Source organism: Orcinus orca, chromosome 16, assembly GCF_937001465.1.
Source record: "Orcinus orca chromosome 16, mOrcOrc1.1, whole genome shotgun sequence".
NCBI lineage: Eukaryota > Metazoa > Chordata > Mammalia > Artiodactyla > Delphinidae > Orcinus > Orcinus orca.
The window spans coordinates 29,353,722-29,373,533 of record NC_064574.1 but is presented as its reverse complement, the minus strand read 5'-3'; the positions used below and the strand labels follow the sequence as shown (position 1 = coordinate 29,373,533).

General features: G+C 45.2%; 1 long non-coding RNA gene across 4 annotated transcripts in view; it reads left to right on the top strand.

The window, feature by feature from the left end:
• LOC117202437 (uncharacterized) overlaps window positions 1–19,812 on the top strand; it is a 59,827-nt gene that overhangs the window by 27,518 nt on the left and 12,497 nt on the right. Inside the window, exon 5 of one of the 4 annotated variants that reach the window (XR_007472297.1) lies at window positions 9,166–12,758. The exons of 2 other annotated variants lie outside the window; for them this stretch is intronic. This is a non-coding gene — a long non-coding RNA (uncharacterized LOC117202437). Of the gene's footprint in view, window positions 1–1,641; window positions 8,315–9,165; window positions 12,759–19,812 lie in introns of those variants that run through there. One more of the 4 variants, XR_007472298.1, reaches the window with a different exon arrangement.

Below are 19,812 nucleotides of genomic sequence, written 5' to 3'. Positions count from 1 at the left end.
TTGTGTGGGACTGTGTGTGGGGTGTGTGTCAGAGTGTGCGATCCTATATTTATTCATTTAATATATATGTCTTTATTATAAAAGTCACACATAAACTGATAAGATGTGGGGACATACATGTAAAAACATTATAAAGAAGCAGCAGGAAAAAAATCACTTATAATCCACCCTCCAGGATCAACCACTCTGAACACTTTGCCTTATTTCCTTCTAGTCTCTATCTTTTTACATAGTTGAGATTATACCATGTGTGTACATATTCAGTTTCTATTTTAGAAAGCCATCCTTCGAATTGGTTATTTAAAGTCTTCTGACCCCTGTCCACTTACCACACCCTAGTAGGGTGAGGACCTGGAGAGTCAGAGATCTGTTTCTGAAATGAACAATATGCCACGTTTTAAAAAATGAGCCTAATTGGTGGCTTGTTAATTTACTCCACCCTACCTACTCTTGACCTCAGTTAATCAACAGGATGGTTTTATAATGTGGAGCTTATCATGCCCATTTTCCAGATGAGACACCCAAGGCTGAGGGAGTGCAGGAAGCCACACAGAGGTTCCACAGACTATGGGCTTCTCCACTCTTATTTATAGCCCCCAATACAATGATCAGCTCCCTGACCAGCTCCAGGGAAGGCACGGCAGGAATACTGGGGATGCAGAGCAGGCACTTCACAGGGGATCTTGGGAGATGGGAGACTCACAGACTCTCTTCTGTGGAATCCTAAACAACAAGTAGGATTTATCCAGTTGCGTGGGGGTGCTTGTGTCTCTCTTTCCCACTTTGATCATCTGCCTCTCGGTTGGGGCATGGTTTAGGAAAGAAGAGTTTATGTCTATGTCTGTGTATGTGTACCTGGGGCCAGTACTTGGAGTGAAAACACAAACTATCTGTAGTCGATTAAAGATGGCTGCAAATTCTTTGACATTCTTTCCCTTCAAGAGGAGGGATCTATGTGCCTCCCCTTGACCCTGGGCAGGTTCAGTAACTGCTTGACGAACAGAACACAGAAGTGAAATTGTGCCTGTTTGTGGGCCAAGACCTTAAGAGACTGGAAGCTCCATATTCTATCTTTTGCACTTGCTCTTAGAATGCAGCTGCCATGCTGTGAGGAAGCCCAAGCAGCCCTGTGGAGAGGTCCATGTAGAGATAATGTAGGCCACTGGTCTACAGCCCCAGATGAACTCCTAGCCATCAGTTAGCACCAACCTGCTACCCATGGGAGTGGGCCATCTTGGAAGTGAATCCTCCAGCTCTACTCTAACTGCCCCAGCTCGTGCTTCATGGAGCAGAGATAAGCCAACTCTGCTAATCCCTGCCCAAATCACAGATTTGTGAGCAAAGTAATTGACTATTGTTATTTTAAGTCACTACATTTTGGAGTGGTTTATTACGCAGGATTAGATAACAAGAATACCACTGTTTTCTGAGCTGATCTAATAAGCTGAATTATATGTGGAAACTTTCACACATGCTGTGCCGTTTAGTCCTCATATTTCCCTCTAAGGTAAGAAAAACAATAGCTAACATTTACTGAGTGCTTGCTATATGCCTACTGCAGTTCAAAATCCTTTTCCAATTCACTTAATTTAATTGTTCCAGTAACCCTGTTTCATAGGTACTCTTATCCTCCTTTTACAGATATGGAAAACAGGCACAGAAATTGGAGAACTTGCCCCAAACCATGCAGGAGGAGGCAGAACCAAAGATTCAGTTGTCTGATTTGAAAGGCAGCAATCCTAACCACTATAATTTTCTGCCTCTCAGACAGAGGGTTGATGAGAACACTGAGTCTCAGAGAGGTGATGTGACTTCCCCAAGGTTGCACAGCTAATGGGTGACTTTAGACCACTTATCCTCTGTGTTCCTCCATTGAAGCTGCCATGGCCCTGACAGCACTGCCTGCCTTTCGGGCTTATTTCTGTGTGAGCCATGGCTGGCTCTCAATCTGCAGTGGTATTGCCTAGCTTGATCTGCTTCCTTACTCTGCAGCTGTGGTACCCAGTGACCTTTGGCTGTTCCCACACATTCAATTCCATCCTCAAAGCACAGGATTTTTCAAATCAAGAAAGTTCTTTAGAAGAATGTGCCTCAGGCTCAGAAGGACTTTCCAACAGAAATTTCCGACATTCCAAGGATAGTTTGTGCTTTGAGCACTGCCTGGCTGCAGACCTCTCGCCCTTCTGGCAGGTCTCTGCCCTCTCCTACACCTTCCTCTGTCTGCTTTGCAAATGAGGGGTAGCAGTGAGCCAGGCGGGATGCCAGGGATAAGAGAAAGTGAACATGAGCTCTACTGTCACACAGACCTGTGACCCAGGGCAACTGTTAAACCTCTCTGAACCCCTACTTACTTACCTGTAAAATGGGATTTTGAATAACCTCTTCCTCGTAGGGTTGTTGTGAGGATTAAATGAGGCAGTATATGTGTTTCCCAGAGCTCCTTTCAGTGTAGGCCTTGTTGCCTGTAGCTGCACAATTGACTGTAGCTCCCACACTTAAGAGAGAATATCTAGAGGCTGCTGCAGGACCCCGTGTGGCCGTCCCTGGAGCCCACGTGTCTGTCCACCAGTCCGGGGGAGCACAATGTGCCTTCTGCTTCTCTTCTGCTTCCCAGATCTGATGTGAGTGCCTTTCATTGGCAGATCCCAGTGCAAACCTGTTGGCAAGGGATTCCTGGGAATGTCCCCTCCATGCTTCTAGTCCCTGCTATGGGGGAGAGTGTAGACGGGGAGGAATGGTGCTGAGTTGCCGACAAGAAATCTAGCATATTTTCATTTCTAAAGAACCAATGGGCAAGGGCAATGTTTAACCCAGATGGGGACCAACAGTCCTCATCAGATGAAGGTGCAAGAGGCATTGCTGATGTGTGGAAGAGAGTGAGAAGCAGAGAAAGCCACAAAGGTTGGTCTCTGGGTCTCAGGCTCTTTGGAACTGCATTTGAACATGTGACCTGGCTCAGCCAATAAGATGTGTCCTATGCTTCAAATCAGGGGCTGGGAAAACAGAGATGAGGGAGGGGTGGAGAACTTGTGGCAGAGGCAGCAATGACTACAGTACCACATTTCCAGGGAGCAGTGGTACATTCCAAGCCTGCAGTGTGTCCAGTGAGCAGTTCTGGTGGGACGGTGGTGTGCAGGACCGGGACCTGGAACCACACGGAAGCAGTGTTCTCATTAGACTAGCTCTGTGGCACAGTTCAGGCTGTGTTTTTGGTTGCAGAGTTTCCAAGCCTAGTTCTCTAGGCTTTCCCTTCCCAGTGATTCACTGGGTTAACTAATATCTTTTCAGTGAGCTCATTTTCTGCTTAAATTAGTCAAGGTTGGTTCTGTTGCTTGCCACCAAGTAACTGACTATAGTGAACTCAGAAGGCCATTGTGAAGATTAAATGTAAAGAACTTAGCACAGGTCCTGGTACATCACAAGCACCCAATATTAGTCAGGTTCTGCTGCAGATAACCCGACCAGGTTAAACTGAAAGAGACTTGATACAGGGGATTAGGTGCTTGCAGGATTGTTGGATGTGCTGGACAAGCAGGTTCTAGGTAGAACTTGCAGGAATGTCCCCCAGAATATATCAACAAGATTGGTGCACCAAGGGAGCTTCTAAATCCTCTATGGTTGGGAGGATGGAGCTTCAGGAAGTCCCTGTCCCAATTGCTGGCTCCAGGACCACGTTCCCTCAGCTGAGAGGCACAGATCAGGAAACTGTGCTACTACTGTTGGTTCCAGGACCACGCTGCCTCTGCCTTGATTGATGACAAGAGAACGCATGTCCATAACCTTCCTCTCAGTAATACAGTGCAAGGCACCCATCACGCTGGACCTCTGCTATCACTGCTGCAGGAAAAAACAAATGCTCCCAGCATATGCTTACCAGTGCAGAGAGTGGAAATACATTCTCCACCTCACTTCTGGCTTCCAAACAGTGCATCCATTTTGGAATATAGGTGTCTCAAGGACCCAATCTGTAGACTTGAGTTTGCCAACTTTTGATCTGCAGTAAAGCACGCACAAATGGAGCTGAGTGGGCCAACCCATGATGTCAGAAACACACCCTAAATATAGGGATCACTTCCTGCTTAGTGCACCGCTTGCACTTCCCTACTCTCGCTTTTGGTGCCCTGCTTGCTGGTACCCTAAGCACATGCTCAGTCTGCCCCTGCTAGACTAAGAACCCAATGAGGAAAAGGTGAGCAGCCACAGCTTGGGTCTCCCAAGGCAGAGAGACAGAAAGTGGGCAGAATGTCCATTTCTTCTGTGCTCGGTGAACTAGTTTGACAGAACAAAAAGCCTTGCCGTGTTTCTTGTCTCTTCAAGCCTTGAGGCCTAGACTCAAAATTAATTCCCCCAAGGAGGTGCTCAAGAGGTGATGCTTCATGATGCCTCTGGGACACGTGTGGGACGAAGAGACCAAAGCCTGGGGCAGGTAGAAAGAAGACTTCTCCCATCCATCTGAGTTATCTTGGTGGGACACCAGTTAAGAAGGCAGAGCAGAAGTAGAGGACCTGCCAGTTCCTGGCAACAGCTTCTCCCACAGCAAATCTGGGTCATGTCTGAGGGAGGATGCTGATTGAGGCATCTGGCACCCGAGCTCTGAAAAAAGCACAACTGGGCAGCGTGTCAGAATCAGCCCTTGGCAGCACAGGGCAAGGTAGAGGTTAAGAGCAAGGGCCCTGGAGTCAGACAGACATGGTGCTTATGTGCTCAGGGAGTGGACAAAGTGACTTAAGCCCTCTGAGCCTTTGTTTCCTCTTCTGTATAAGGAGGTTAATACCTGTATCGTGGGTGTGGGTAGCACTGAGTGTAGTGTCTGACACTGAGTAAGTCCTCCACATGGTGAAGCAATTATTAAAATGAAAAAAGGGAAGGGAATGGACGCGTACTGAGGGCCTGCTGTGTGTCAGGCACTTGCTCTATACCACGTCCTTTCATCTTCACAGCAGCTCAGGGCCTCCAAGTTACCAATAGAAACCCCTGGAGTGTGCAGTTCAGCAGCACAGAGGCAACCCTGTGAGGTGGAAATTCTCCTTCCCATTTTGTAGAGAAAGAAACATCGGTATAGCAGACACTTTCGGGGCCTCACCCGTATCCTTTTGCCCTCACCACCTCAGCAACTTCCGACAGCTGACACCTGCATTTCTTTGCCCAAGGATTTCCTGTTGCTGTCAGGCTGGGAGGACTGGGACGTTAACAATCCCCTTCCCAGCAGCTTTCAACCACTGACGACTGATGGGCGTTTGTGCAGAAACACCCTGTCTGCCATGACCCAGGGGGATAACCCTGAGGTGTCAGTGCTGCACTGTCTCTCAAAAATTCCCAATGGGATTAAGCTTCCTATCTAATAAGATATATTTATCCTTGTTACAAGTGAAGAAGTTCTCACCCTTTCCCCAAAGCGAGGAGAAGCGTGATCCCCATGTTCATGGTATCCATTGCTAGTTTGGTTTTTTTAAACTTTATATTGGAGTATAGTTGACTAAAAATGTTGTGTTAGTTTCAGGTGTACAGCAAAGTAATTCAGTTATACATGTATCAAGTCTTTTCCCATTTAGGTTATTACAGAATATTGAGCAGAGTTCCCTGTGTCCATTGCTAGTTATATTAATTGTTCTTCACAATCCCATGGAAAAGTCTGTTACCTAAAGACCGAATTGTAAAATTAAGGTTAAAATTTTACATAAGACAAAAATAAGAATAAAGTAGCATATAAAAATAAGCACAGGGACTTCCCTGGTGGCACAGTGGTTAAGAATCCGCTTGCCGGGGCTTCCCTGGTGGCGCAGTGGTTGAGAGTCTGCCTGCTGATGCAGGAGACACGGGTTCATGCCCCGGTCCGGGAAGATCCCACATGCTGCGTAGTGGCTGGGCCCGTGAGCCATGGCCGCTGAGCCTGCGCGTCCGGAGCCTGTGCTCCGCAACGGGAGAGGCCACAACAGTGAGAGGCCCGCGTACTGCAAAAAAAAAAAAAAAAAAGAATCCGCTCGCCAATGCAGGGGACACGGGTTCGACCCCTGGTCTGGGAAGATTCCACATGCCACGGAGCAGCTAAGCCCATGCACCACAACTACTGAGCCTGCGCTCTAGAGCCCGTGAGCCACAACTACTGAGCCTTCATGCCACAACTACTGAAACCCGTGCGCCTAGAGCCCGTGCTCCGCAACAAGGGAAGCCACCACAATGAGAAGCCCACACACCACAACGAAGAATAGTCCCCACTGGCCGCAACTAGAGAAAACCTGCATGCAGCAACGAAGACCCAACACAACCAAAAATAAATGAATGAATAAATGAATAAATGAATTAAATAAATTAAAAAAACAAAAAAATAAGCACATATATATAACAAGCAAAGAGAATATATGCAGAGTTTCATGTTACAGTCTTTGGCTGTAATTGGTCGTGAGCTCACAGTTGATGTCTATGGCTTCCTTCTTTGCTACATATTCTTCATTTTCCTTGCTCTCAGACAGGACCTGAGCTAATTAAAACTCTTCACTTGATGGAGTGACCCAAACCATCCTTCTCAAAGGGTCTGAGTCCCCGGTTATTCTACTTTTTGTTTGTTCATTTGCTATAGTTTTACCTTAACATTGATGACCCAGAAAATCCACTGCATTCTAGACATAGTTCTTCTTGTCCCCATTTTTTAGCTGCAATCCAATTTCCTCTTGGTTATCAAGATCAATCATTCTATCCTGTAAATAACCCACTTCCTGCTGTTTGCTTCAGTGGCATAAGGAGCTCAAAACTGCCAGGTTGGGCTTCCCTGGTGGCGCAGTGGTTGAGAATCCGCCTGCTACTGCAGGGGACACGGGTTCGAGCCCCGGTGTGGGAAGATCCCACATGCCGTGGAGCAACTAGGCCTGTGAGCCACAATTACTGAGCCTGCGTGTCTGGAGCCTGTGCTCCACAACAAGAGAGGCCGCGATAGTGAGAGGCCCGCGCACCGCATTGAAGAGTGGCCCCCACTTGCCGCAACTAGAGAAAGACTTCACACAGAAATGAAGACCCAACACGGCCATAAATAAATTTAAAAAATTAAAAAAAAAACAACAACAAAAAAGCTTGCCAGGTTAACAGTATCATTCAATGGAACTGTTCTTGTGTCCTCTGGTTGAAGTATTCCCACCCTGGAGACTAAGACCTCCAAACCACCAGAGTTCAAGGTTCCTGAGTTGGAAAGTATGTTATTGGGTATCATAGTGAGAGGAGACACTTCTACTTCTATCTCTTTATTATTTATGGTTCTTCATAACCAGGATCGGTGGTCTCTGATTCAAAGCACATACAGTGTCCTGTAAGACAGAACCCATTCCTTTCAGGATGTCGACTCACAACTGGTGCAGTAACTGAGTCTTCAGCAAGCTATTCCACCTTCCAATTAGTCCAGCCACTTCCAGGTGATAGGGTGTGTGGCAAGAGCAATTAATTCCATGGGCATGATTCCATTTCTGCACTTTCTTTGCTATGAAATGAGTTCCTTGATCAGAATTAATACTACAGGGAATGCCAAGATGGTAGCTAAAGCATTCAGTGAGTCCACAGATGATGATTCTGGCGGATGCATTATGGTCAGAGAAGGCAAATCGATATCCAGAACATGTACCTTTTCCCAGGAGGATGGATCTCAGCTCCTTCCAAGGTGGAAGAGATCCAATGTAGTCAACCTGCTACCAGGTGTTTGGCTAGTTTCCCCAAGGAATGGTGTCTATTGGGAACTCAGTTTGATCTCTTCTCTTGATAGATTAGGCACTCAGCAGTAGCTTTAGCCAAGTTGACCTTATGGGGAAATTCATGTTGTTGATCCTATGCATAGCTTCCACTTCTGTCTCCATGACAACTTTGTTAATGGACTCATTAAGCATGCACTGGGGTGGCTTGGGAAAGGGGATGACTGACATTCACTGAATGCATCATTTGGTCTACCTGATTATTAAGAACCTCCTCTGCAGTGGATACCCTTTGTGGAGGCATTCATATGGGCACAAATATCCTCATGGTGTGCGCCCATTCTGAGGGGGTCCATTCATCTGCTTCTTCCCTAGACTGCTTTTTCACCAATCTTCCAATGATGTTTCTTCTAAGTTCATGACCGTATGGCCAAAATATATGGTCTGCCCATGGATTAATATAGATCCTTCTGGCCTTCTCTCACTCTAGACATAGTAGACAGCCAGATGTATTACTTGAAATTTTGCCCATTGGGAAGATTTTCCTTTATTATTGCCCTTCAGGATCACCCATGAGTAGGGCTGTTGTGCAGCGGTTGTCCACATTGAGGTGGTACCAGAATTTTTTGCATACTCATCTGTAAAAGAGAATTGAGTTTTCTCTTCCTTAGTCAACTGGTTATAAAAAAAAAACACCCCAGGAAGCCAAAGGCATTGATTAAGAGAAGGGAGGTGATGCAATAGAAGTTGATGTCAAAGGAGTCTGAGCCACATCTGCTTGTGCAACCTACTTGTACCTTCTGGACCTGTGCAAGCTTGGCCTCTTATACACTGTTTCCATTTTATGACAGATTTATATTGCATGTGTGCAAGCTTATGTTTAGATGGGTCAGGCAGCACCCAGTTCATGATGAGAAGCTCAGGCCATATGTCCTGTGATTAGGTGTTCAGTCTCTACTAAGGCCCAGTGGCAAGTCAGAAGCTGTTTCTAAAACGGAGAATAGAACAGAACAGATGTGGAAGAGGTCATAGATTTGCTCCAAAATCCTAGGGGTCTGTGCTGTGATTCTCCTATTGGTACTTTTCAGAGGCTCCACAGAGCATCCCTATTTGCCATAGGCACTTCAGATATCATTAGCTATGCTAGATCATAAGGCCAAGCTGGTAGAGTGGCTTCTATCGCAGCCCAAACTTGCTGTAGAGCCTTCTCTTGCTCTGGTTTTCACTTGAAACTGAGTTACAGATAACTCTTAGATGGGTCCAATTTCACACTTACATGTGATATATATCATCTCCAAAGTCCAAAAAAGGCCTACTAAGTATTGTATCTATTTTCATTGTAAGTGGTGCAAGGTAGTGTAACCTGTTTTTCACCTTAGAGGAGATAATCTTGACATACTTCAGACCATTGAATCCCCAACACTTTATCTCTCACCCTTTGTTCATATATGTCCTTCTAAGGTGTCTAAAACACTTGTTACTTTCTGTTCATCAGATCCAGTGAGCAAAGTGTCATCAATGCAGTGGCCCAGTGTGATGCTTTGTGGACTCTCAAGACACTCAAGATCTCTGTGGATTATGTTATGGCAGAGAACAGAATTGATGTATTCTCGAGGCATGGCTGGGAAGGTAGACTGTTGTCCCTGATAGGTAAAAGCAAGCTGCTTCTGATTGTCCTTATACATTGGTATGGGGTGCAGGGAGGCATTAGGCATAAGTAGCTGCTTACTAAGTGCCGGGGCCGTGTTGATTGTTCCAGTAAAGATACTACACCTGAAACAGCAACTTCGGTGGGAATCACCACCTGATGAAGTTTATAATAGTTAGGATCTCATTTTTCAAGATCCATCTGACTTCTGCATAGGAGAAACTGGAAAGCTAAATGGGAGATATAATAAGTAACAGTATTCCTACTTTTTTCAAGATTTCAAAGGCATTCATCTTTGCAATTTCCCCAGTGATGTGGTATTGCTTCAGATTCACCACAGCAGTAAGAGGGGAAGTTCCAAGTGTTTCTGCTTAGTCTTTCCTACCATAATGATCCTCATCCCATTGCTCAGGGAGCCAATATGGGGATTCTGCAAGTTGTCAAGTATGTCTATTTATATAACAAATTTAGAAACTGAGAACATAACCCACAGGGTAGATTTGTGGACAGACTGGGTCTGCCATGAGTCTGACTTGAGCTGAAATGCTATCACTTGACACTACAACCCCCATTTTGGACCACAGTAGCATTTTGGGTCCCCAGGAATTAGCATCAGTTCAGGGCCCGTGGATAGTAATCTCTGAAAATTTCTTTTTCCTTCTAACACAGTCACTCTAGCAAATGGCTGCAGGTCCTTTGGGGGAATGCTTAGAGGAAGATTCACTGTGTGTACCTGAGACAATAGTGCAGAGCCATTCTTCAGTAATACCCCACATCCCTGACAATAGAAGGGCTCTTTGTGTGTGAATTGACTTAGGTTTCAAAACTGAGTGAGAGCCATGACTCTTCACAGTCGAGACTGCCAGATTTTTGGCTACCAGATCTAGAATTTTTCCTGTTACAGAAGTCAAACAGTTCTCTAGTAGGGTGCCCATCTATTTCATTCGTAGGACTCCATGATCAGTTAAACATTATCAAAGACCTCTGGGGACCAAGACATTCTACTTACTGGGACATTCCCTACTGCCCTTTAAGATAGATGTGCCCACCTGGTCTTAGTTAAGTGCTGCCATTTGTCTTCTGCTACTTCAGGATCCCATCATTTTCATTGGAATCAGGGAGCCTGTATCAATGGTGACATTCCCTGTGGTTGAATCTGTCATTCAAAGAGATCAACCACAGAGCTTTCAGGGACACATGTGCTCCCCTCTTGAGGCCTTAGTCAAGGCAGTGTCTCCTGGGCCTTCTCATGGAACACAGTTGGTGGGTGGGTGTGCAGGCTGCACATGATAAATCCAGTCAAAATTTCTCATGTCCCTATGCCTTTGAATTTCCTCCTCCATATAATTCAGGCATATAAATCCAGCCTCTGGCATCCCAACCTCATTAGATGACACTCACTGCTGGTTCAAGTTTTAGTCAGTCACCAAGTAAGCAGTTAGAGACATCTCCAGGGGCATGAGATGACACATTAGATCTGGAGTCTCTATTAAGATCAACAGTGTCAATGAATTTGCTCACTATGGTGCTCTTGGTCTCCTTATTCATGAACAGGAGCTGGTTGTCCCTCTGCAGCCATCACTCAGGACCCTGTTCACACCTTAGGTGTGTCTTTTAAAAAACAATAATTAGGGACTTCCCTGGTGGTCCAGTGGTAAAGAATCCGCCTTCCAACGTAGGGGACGTGGGTTTCAATCCCTGGTCGGGGAACTAAGATCCCACATGCCGTGGGGCAACTAAGCCTGCGTGCCCCAACTACTGAGTTCATGTCCCTCAAAGAGAGAGCCTGCGTGCCACAAACTACCGAGCTCACACGTCCTGGAGGTTGCGCTCCTCAACTGGAGAGAGAAAACCCACACGCCACAAATGGAGAGAAACACGAGCAGACAGCACGCCGTAACGATAAAATCCCGCATGCCTAAGATCCCGTGTGTCGCAACTAAAACCCGATGCAGTCAAAAAAAAAGAAAGAAGGAAAGAAAATGTTTTTATTGAGGTATAACTGACATACAACATTATATTGTGTACAACATAATCATTCCCTATTTCTATGTATTGTGAAATGATCACCATTTCGATTCCACATATAAGTGAGATCATATGTGAATTTCTGTTCCACTGGGTCCCCAATGATGCCTCTGCCCACTCACCTGACTGTCCCTGTCTCCTTCCCCTTATGAATCTATGAGGCCATAAAATGTTCTAACTGGCAGGAATTGTAGGTATACATTTGGAAGTTGTCTATGTATACTTATGGCTCATATAAATGATACAAAGAGAGCAACGAGAATGATCCTGTAAGACCACCCTTCTGCTGCCTCCCCTCCTAACTAGCTCTTGAGTCTGCCCACTTCTCTATCCTCACTTCCACATGCCAGCCCAGGCACCTTCATCTCTTATCTCTTACCTGTAAAGGTGTTCTAATTGTCCTCCAGCATAATCTATTCTCTCTCTGTAACAAATGTGTTGTTTTTAAAAGTTATTATTCATAAACAATAAAATTCACTGAACACTATATAGTGTTCAGTTCTGTGAATTTTGACAAACACACACAGTCAGGTAACCACCACTATAATCAAGATATAAAACAATTCTTTCACGCTAAAATATTCCCCCATGACCCTTGGCAGTCAACCCCACCAACTCCACTTACCCCCTGGCAGCCACTGATCTGTTTTCTATCCATGTAGTTATGGCTTTTCTGAAGTATCCTATAAATAAGATAATATAGTAGGTACTCTTTTGAGTCTGTTTCACTCAGCAACATTCTTATGAGATTCATCCATGTTGTTATGTGTATCAGTGACGTGTTTCTTTTTGCTGCTGAGGAGCGTTGAAGGGATGTACAGGGTTTATTTACCCCCTGACCAGTCAATGGGCATCTGGATTGTTTCATGATTATACATAAAACCACTGCAAACGTTCATCTCCATTATTTTTTTGGTGTGTGTGAACATGTGTTTAATTTCACCTGGGGAAGTACCTAGAGGGAATGCTGGGCTGCACAGTAAGAGTATTTTTAACTTCATAACAAAGCTGCCAAACTGCTTTTCTTATTTGTTCGTTTGTTCATTTATTTATATTGAGGCATAATTGACATACACCATTATATTAGTTTCCGGTGTACAACATAATGATTTTCAAAATAGTTGTAACCATTTGCACAGAGCTCTATGAGAGTTCCTGTTGCTCCACATCCTTACCAGCACTTGGTATGGGTTTTTTTTGTTTTTTTTTTTTTGCGGTACGCGGGCCTCTCACTGCTATGGCCTCTCCCGTTGTGGAGCACAGGCTCTGGACGCGCAGGCTCAGTGGCCATGGCTCATGGGCCTAGCCGCTCCGCGGCATGTGGGATCTTCCCGGACCGGGGCACGAACCCGTGTCCCCTGCATCAGCAGGCGGACTCTCAACCACTGCGCCACCAGGGAAGCCCTTTTTTGTTTTTTTTAGTAAGAGGGTTCTTTGAAAAATTCTGATTTGATCACTTCACTCTCCTCCTTCACACTCCTGCTGATCCTTTATTGCTTCTTATTGCTCAAAATTCTCAAGGTGGCCTTAAAGATTCTGTACTTTTGCTACAGTTTTTCCCACTAAGTTCAGACCTGCTCTCAGACCAGGTCCTCACCTGCCCTTAACCCCACACATCAGACTGGGTCCCTCTTATGTCATCATGTATCCATAACAGTTGTAATAAGGTCATTAACTCTGTAACTAGACATGGAATATCTGCCTCCAGCTTTAAAATATTAGCTACATGAGGGCAGGTCATGGTCTTGGTCATCACCGTATCTGCAGAGCCAGAAGAGAGCCTGCACATAGTAGGTGCTTAGTATGAATCTCTTGGGCAAGAGATCTCATTTAGTTGTCTCAACAGCCTTGAATGGGGAACATGATGATTTTCATTTTACAGAAAGGCTCAGAGAGGTGCAGTAAATTGCCCATGTCACTCGGCTGGAGCCCAGATTTGAGTCCTGGTCATTCTGAAGCTATTCCTCTCCTCTCAGTCATCTGGTCTGGAGGCCCTCTGCTCCCAGGTTTACAAATGGCTGGGAGGAACTGGAGCCTAGAGAGGAGGAAGCCACCTGCTGGGGGTCACCCAGAGCCTCGCCTATCTGTTGGTTTTCTCTTTACAGTAAATATATGTATGTTTCCAGAGCCAGTGAACTAAACTGCTAAATCAGCAGGGGACAGCCTTATGTCCCGGGGACATTTTCCTAAGGTCTTCCAGGAAGACAAAACAGGTAGGATGGGCCATAAGGTCTTGTCATTTCCGTAATTTCATTGCCTCCACACGACAACTCTGTATTTTCACCCATTTTACAATGGGGAAAAGTGACGCTCAAGCAAAGGGAAAGACCTGCCCAAGTCATAGCCACTCTGCCATGTTTATCCATCTTAGAGGAGTTACCATGAGGGGTGTTTTAGGAGGAAGGAGGGATGCTTATGGTTCTCAGATTTCATCATGCATCAATGTCACCAGAGTGTCTGTAAAGCCCAGATCCATGGCCTCCACCCCCGGAGAGTCTGATTAGTGGGTCAGTGTGGGGCCTGAGAATCTGCATTTGTAACAAGGTGCTGGTAAAGCTGGGATGGGAGCACACTTTGAGGATCACAGCCTTATGGCATACTTGTTTCTTTAGGCTAGTGGGGCCTCTGATGGCCCCTGGAACCCTAATAATAATAATATCTAACATTTTGTTGAGCAGTTACTACATGCTCAACACTGTTCTTATGACCTCACACACAATGACTCACTTAGACCCACAATATCCACATTTTCCACATGGGGAAACTGAGGCACAGCCATGTTAGGTAACTTGCTCAAGTTTGTATCACCTGTAAGAACTGGAGCGGGGCTCTGAACGCAGGCAGTCTGGCTCCAAAGCCCACACTCATGAGCACCACACTCTTGTCCCACACTCTTTAGTATCTGCCCTTCCACTAAGACTGAGGGGCTAGTCCTACTCAAGTACTCTTCAGGGCACAAGCCAGAGGACATATTCACCATTTGGTTTACAGCTACCCTCCCTGCCCCCAATTTAGTTCTTGGACTACATTTAAATGGAATGCAAACTTTCCTCAGTTCTCAAGGAAGTGACAGTTGATACCTCTGTGGGCATTTGGGGAGCCAATTTCCGGTGTAATGCTACTTGCTGACAACTCCTCAGCTAGATGCAGTCAGCAATTATATACTGTCAGAGGCTTATGAATAGCTCCCCCCTTGGAGTTAGTGGCTCTGGAAGGCAAAGGTGTCTTCAAGAGGATTCTGTAGAGACAAACTAGCGATGACACCAGAGGGTCAGGAGAACAAAACTTTATGTTGAATAGTGGCCAAAAACAACACTTTTATACTGGGAGGAAGAGCCATTGGCACTCCATGATAGTGCAAAAAAAAAAAAAAATGCAGATGTCAACTTTCTTGAGGGTGTCATGAATGGCTAAAAGTGGCACATTTAGCTACATAATCCCAGAGAACATCAGAGGGAAGAATAATGTCAGAACTGGAGAGAGCCCTAAGAATCTGTGAGTAGCCCCTTCCTATCCTGTAAGGAATATGAGGCCCGGTGAGGTCAGGTCCTGCTTAGGGTCACACAGCAAATCAGTTGTCTTGGCCTCCCATCCAGTAAATGGGCTCAGGGACCTGGGAGGTAAGATGCAGGTCTAGGCAAAGGCAGGCACACAGAAAAGATGGACTTACAGAAGAGACCGGTTTTGCCTTACTCTGTCCAACTTGCATAATCATCAGAGGGGATATTTCTTTCTTTCTTAAATTTATTTTATTTATTTTTGGCTGTGTTGGGTCTTCATTGCTGCGCACGGGCTTTCTGTAGTTGCGGTGAGCAGGGGCTACTCTTCGTTGCAGTACGCGGGCTTCTCACTGCAGTGGCTTCTCTTGTTGTGGAGCACGGGCTGTAGGCGTGCGAGCTCAGTAGTTGTGGTGCATGGGCTTAGTTGCTCCGCGGCATGTGGGATCTTCCCAGACCAGGGGTTGAACCCGTGTTCCCTGCATTGGCAGATGGATTCTTAACCACTGTGCCACCAGGGACGTCCCGGAGGGGATATTTCTAATACACACATTTTTCAGGTTGTTTCCCTGTTTAAAAGCTTTCAATGCCTTCCTATTGGACAGGATGAAGTCCAAACCCTTGTGGAATGGATAAAGTTCAAGCTCACACGGGGCAGTACAGGGCATGAACTTTGGAGTCAGAGAGACCTAGGTTCAAGTCTTGACTTTGCCACTTATTAGCTGTATAACCTTCAGTAAGTTACTAAATCACATGCTTAGCTTTCTCAGCTGCAAATCAGGATAACTATAGCAACTAGTTTCACATATTTGAGAGGATGAGATAAGAGAATACAAGTAAAAGTACTTAGCAGAGAGCTTGACTCATAGCATTCATTGCTACTAATATTACCATTAATTATTCTATCTATGGCGTTCAAGACCCTCCATGATTTGGTCCTCGCCTACCTTTCCAGGCTTATGTTTTTTCCCGCTTCCCTCTCACACTGTAGGAAGGGCTGTTATACCTCCTCAGCGCTAGGCTCTCTGTGCTTTCCATCTCGAAAGCTCTTTATTCTTCTGGCCTTTGAGACTCAGCTCAGGTGTCTCCTCCCCTGGGAAATATTTCCTGACTCCTAGTTGGTGTTATGAGACTTTTTTGTGAAGAAAAAGTCAATCACAGAACTGACCCCAGAGGTTAAGAACAGGAGCTTGGAGTTTTCAGCAGCCTGAGTCTGAGTCCTGATTCTGCCAGTTACTTGCTGTGTGCCTTGGAGCAGGCCTCTCTAAGCTCTGGTTCCTTATGGATATAATTACAATGATCTCAGGACTTTTGTGAGATGATCTCTGTAAAGAGCTTAGTACAGGCTCTGGTGCATAGTAAGTACTGAACTACAGTACTTATCAGTTATCATTAAGTAGCTGTTATTTTAACAAAGAGTGAGCTGTTAAGTACCTAACTGTACTTGGTTACACTTCACCCTGGGCTACTGCTTAACCTATAGGTTATATCTCAGGAGCTTTAAAGTATAAAGCAAATCTGTGCCTCTGTCCATTTATCTGCCATCCATCCATCTCCTCACCATCCATTCATCTTTCAACTATCCAACTATTCATTCACCTACCATTCTTCCAGCCCCCATCTACCCATCCATCCACTCTACATCTATCTAGCCACCATCGTCCTTTCATCTACCTACCGTCCCTCCATCTCTCCTCTACTTTCCATTCATGCACCACCCATCCATCTCTCCACAATCTACCCACCATACACCATCTACCCACCCTTCCATCCTCTCCATCAGTATAGGATGCGCAGCCATTATGCTTCAGAACTTGTGAACAGGTAGAGAGAAATCAATGAAGACAGTGGGATGTCATAGAAGCATTAGGAGCTTTGGCATCAGATAGACATGAATTCTACACCAGGCCAACTCCATGACCTCTAACGTTATTTTCCTACGAGAGTGTAGCAGGACACTTCTCAAAACACATTTGTATGGGGCTTCCCTGGTGGCACAGTGGTTGAGAGTCCGCCTGCCGATGCAGGGGACACGGGTTCGTGCCCTGGTCCGGGAAGATCCCATGTGCCGCGGAGCGGCTGGGCCCGTGAGCCATGGCCGCTGAGCCTGCGCGTCCGGAGCCTGTGCTCCGCAACGGGAGAGGCCACAACAGTGAGAAGCCCGTGTACCGCAAAAAAACCCACATTTGTCTGTAACAAACGTCCTTATGTTCACCTGAGCATCTCCTTGGGCTTGATTCTAGGCTGATTCCCAGCCAGAGATGAATTAGTTCCCACTCTTGCCCTGTAGAGCTCACTCCGATGCCTGTACTGTGTGTATGAGCATCAGTGCTACCTTGAAACATATTTTATAGGGGACTCCTTTATAATTGTTTGCATTATTGTTTCGCTTCCCACTGCACTTTTCCCTCTCTCCCCACCTTGAGAGCAGGGACAATTTTCTTGGCCCTTTGTATCTACCTCCATATCTAACACCACATGCAGCTCTCCCTGATTGCTTGTCTACCTCTGTCACCCCGAACGGTCGGTAATAACAAGAATAATAATAGCTGTCATTTACGGAGGCCTTACTATGTACCAGGTTTTCCTCTTGCATTCATTATTTCACTTGAGCTTTACCACAATGTTATTAAGCAGATACTTTTTCACTCCATTTTATTGATGAGGGAACTGAGGCTCAAAGAAGCAGAGTCACTGGCCCAAGATTACAAAGCTGCTAACTGGCAGAGCCAAGTGAATGCAGGAAGTCTGATGCCAGAGCCCATGCTTTTCCCCGTGACACTGCACCACCCCCTCTGCTATCAGACGAACGGATATGACTATATTTATCCCACTTGCGTCAAAGGATGGTCTGAACACAATAAAATGAAATAGCTGGAGAGTGCTTTAAAAAAAAAGAAGAAGTTAGGAGTTCAAAGGAAAACATTGCCATTAAACCTTGGGAATTTTCAGAAGTTATTTAATAGTGCAGGTTCCCTGACATTATCATCCAATACCATCTCACCTCTATTAATACCTCCCAAGGGAATGGTGTTGACGAGAAACTAGTGGTAATTGGGAGGAAATTACCTGGAAATTACCTTCAAGATCTTCTGGAGAGAAACTTAAATCTCTGCCTTGCAGATAAAGCCAGTTTCTGGGAAGTTCAATTCTGATGCCTCCATTTGATGCAATGACAGAGAAGTGAAAAGCATTGATCTTTGGGGGATCTGGGATTCTGGAGACCTGGATCTGCAGCTTGTCAGTCTCCCCTTCTAGACCCAAGTGTCTCCTGGGGCCAGGTCTGGGCTCTGTCCACTTCTGTATTTCTGGTTCATTGTAGGTATTCCAGATCGTGGTGGCAAAGGTTTCCCAGGAAGCACCCTGTGTAAGATGATGCTTATCCTTAAAGTAACCACTGTTGCTGGGAGGAAAGAGCTTTATCTGAACCTGGGTGGGTGGCTACCCCAGAGGCAGTAGGGGAAGCAGAGTTAATCCAATTCAAACCACATTGAATGTGTTCCCAGATGAAAAGGGCTTTCTATTAATCGAAGGAGGTGGGGGGAGGGGCTCTACAACTACAGGTGTCCACCAGTCAAGCACCCAAATTCAACAGTTGGAGCAAGACTTCCTGCTGCTCCATCACACAGCAGACAGCACAAACTGTGATCACCTTATCTTGTGCTAACAAGAAAATAGCAGCACTCATTAGCTGGGTGATAACTTTCCTGTCAAATCAAGAGAAACTCAAGACAATGGAATTATGTATCCATTAAAAAGAACGAGGCAGATGATAATGACAGTTGACATTTACTATGTCAGCAACTCTGATAAGCACTTTGCAGGCATCATCTCATTTAATTCAACAGGCTCATGAGGTAGGTTCTATTATTATCACCCTTTGACAGAGAAGATGCTTGGAAAAGTTGAGTCACCTTCCCAAATGCATTGTGTAGCTCAGACTCCAGAGCCAACTCCCTTAACCACCAGCTTTTTAGTTTGAAAAATTTCAAGGCTACTGAAGACTGGCAAGAAAAGTACAAAAAACCCCCATACGTCCTTTACCCAGTTTCACCAATTGCTAATATTTTGCCATATTTGCACTACATTCAGGAAATTTGACATTAATACGTTCATTAATACATTTCTATACATTATATATTCAAAGTTACATTCTATATTCAAATTTCTCCAACTGTCCCCCAAAGTTCCTTTTTAGCTAGTGTCTTTCCAATCTAGAATTCCCCTACATTTAGTTGTCAAATCTCTTTAGTTACCTTCAATCTAGAACAGTTCATTTCCCCCCTCCCATAATATTGATCTTTTTGAAGAGTCTAGGAGGCTATCTCACATTCTGGATTTGTCTGTTTCCTTCTGGTTAGATTCAAGATGTATGTTTTTAGTGGGAATGACTTGGAAGTAATGTTGCGTCCCTGTTAGTGCATCACATAAAAAGACGTGTGGTATCAGAGTGGCCCTCATTCATGATGTCAAATTTGACCCTTTGGTTAGAGCAGTGTTCATCAGATTCATCATTGTACAGGAACCCCCTCCCTCTGTAAATAAGTAACCTGTGCAGTGATACTTGGAGACTGTGTGACTATCCTACTCTTCATATACATGAAGACTTCATATATAAGTCTATTGCACATAAAGACTTATGTGTACAGACATGGGCTGTGTCCATAGTACATTATTAGATTAAGAAAGCAAGTGGCAGAACAGTGTGGGTAATTACAACCTTCCCTCCTTTGTAAGCGATTATACATGTAAACAATGCATAGGAGAAAGGTGTTGATTGGGAAGGGCCTGATTGGTTGGGCTGTTTATTTGTGGGGAACCTCAGCTGTGAGTACCTGTGGGCCTTTTCTCTTAGGCTGCTCATTTTTCCCAGAGTAGAAACCTTCCAGTTGCCTGCCTGGTGGAGTAAAATCCTGACTCTCAGAGTAGAGAGGAGAATGAGGCCTCAGCCTTCAGATTATATCTCTTT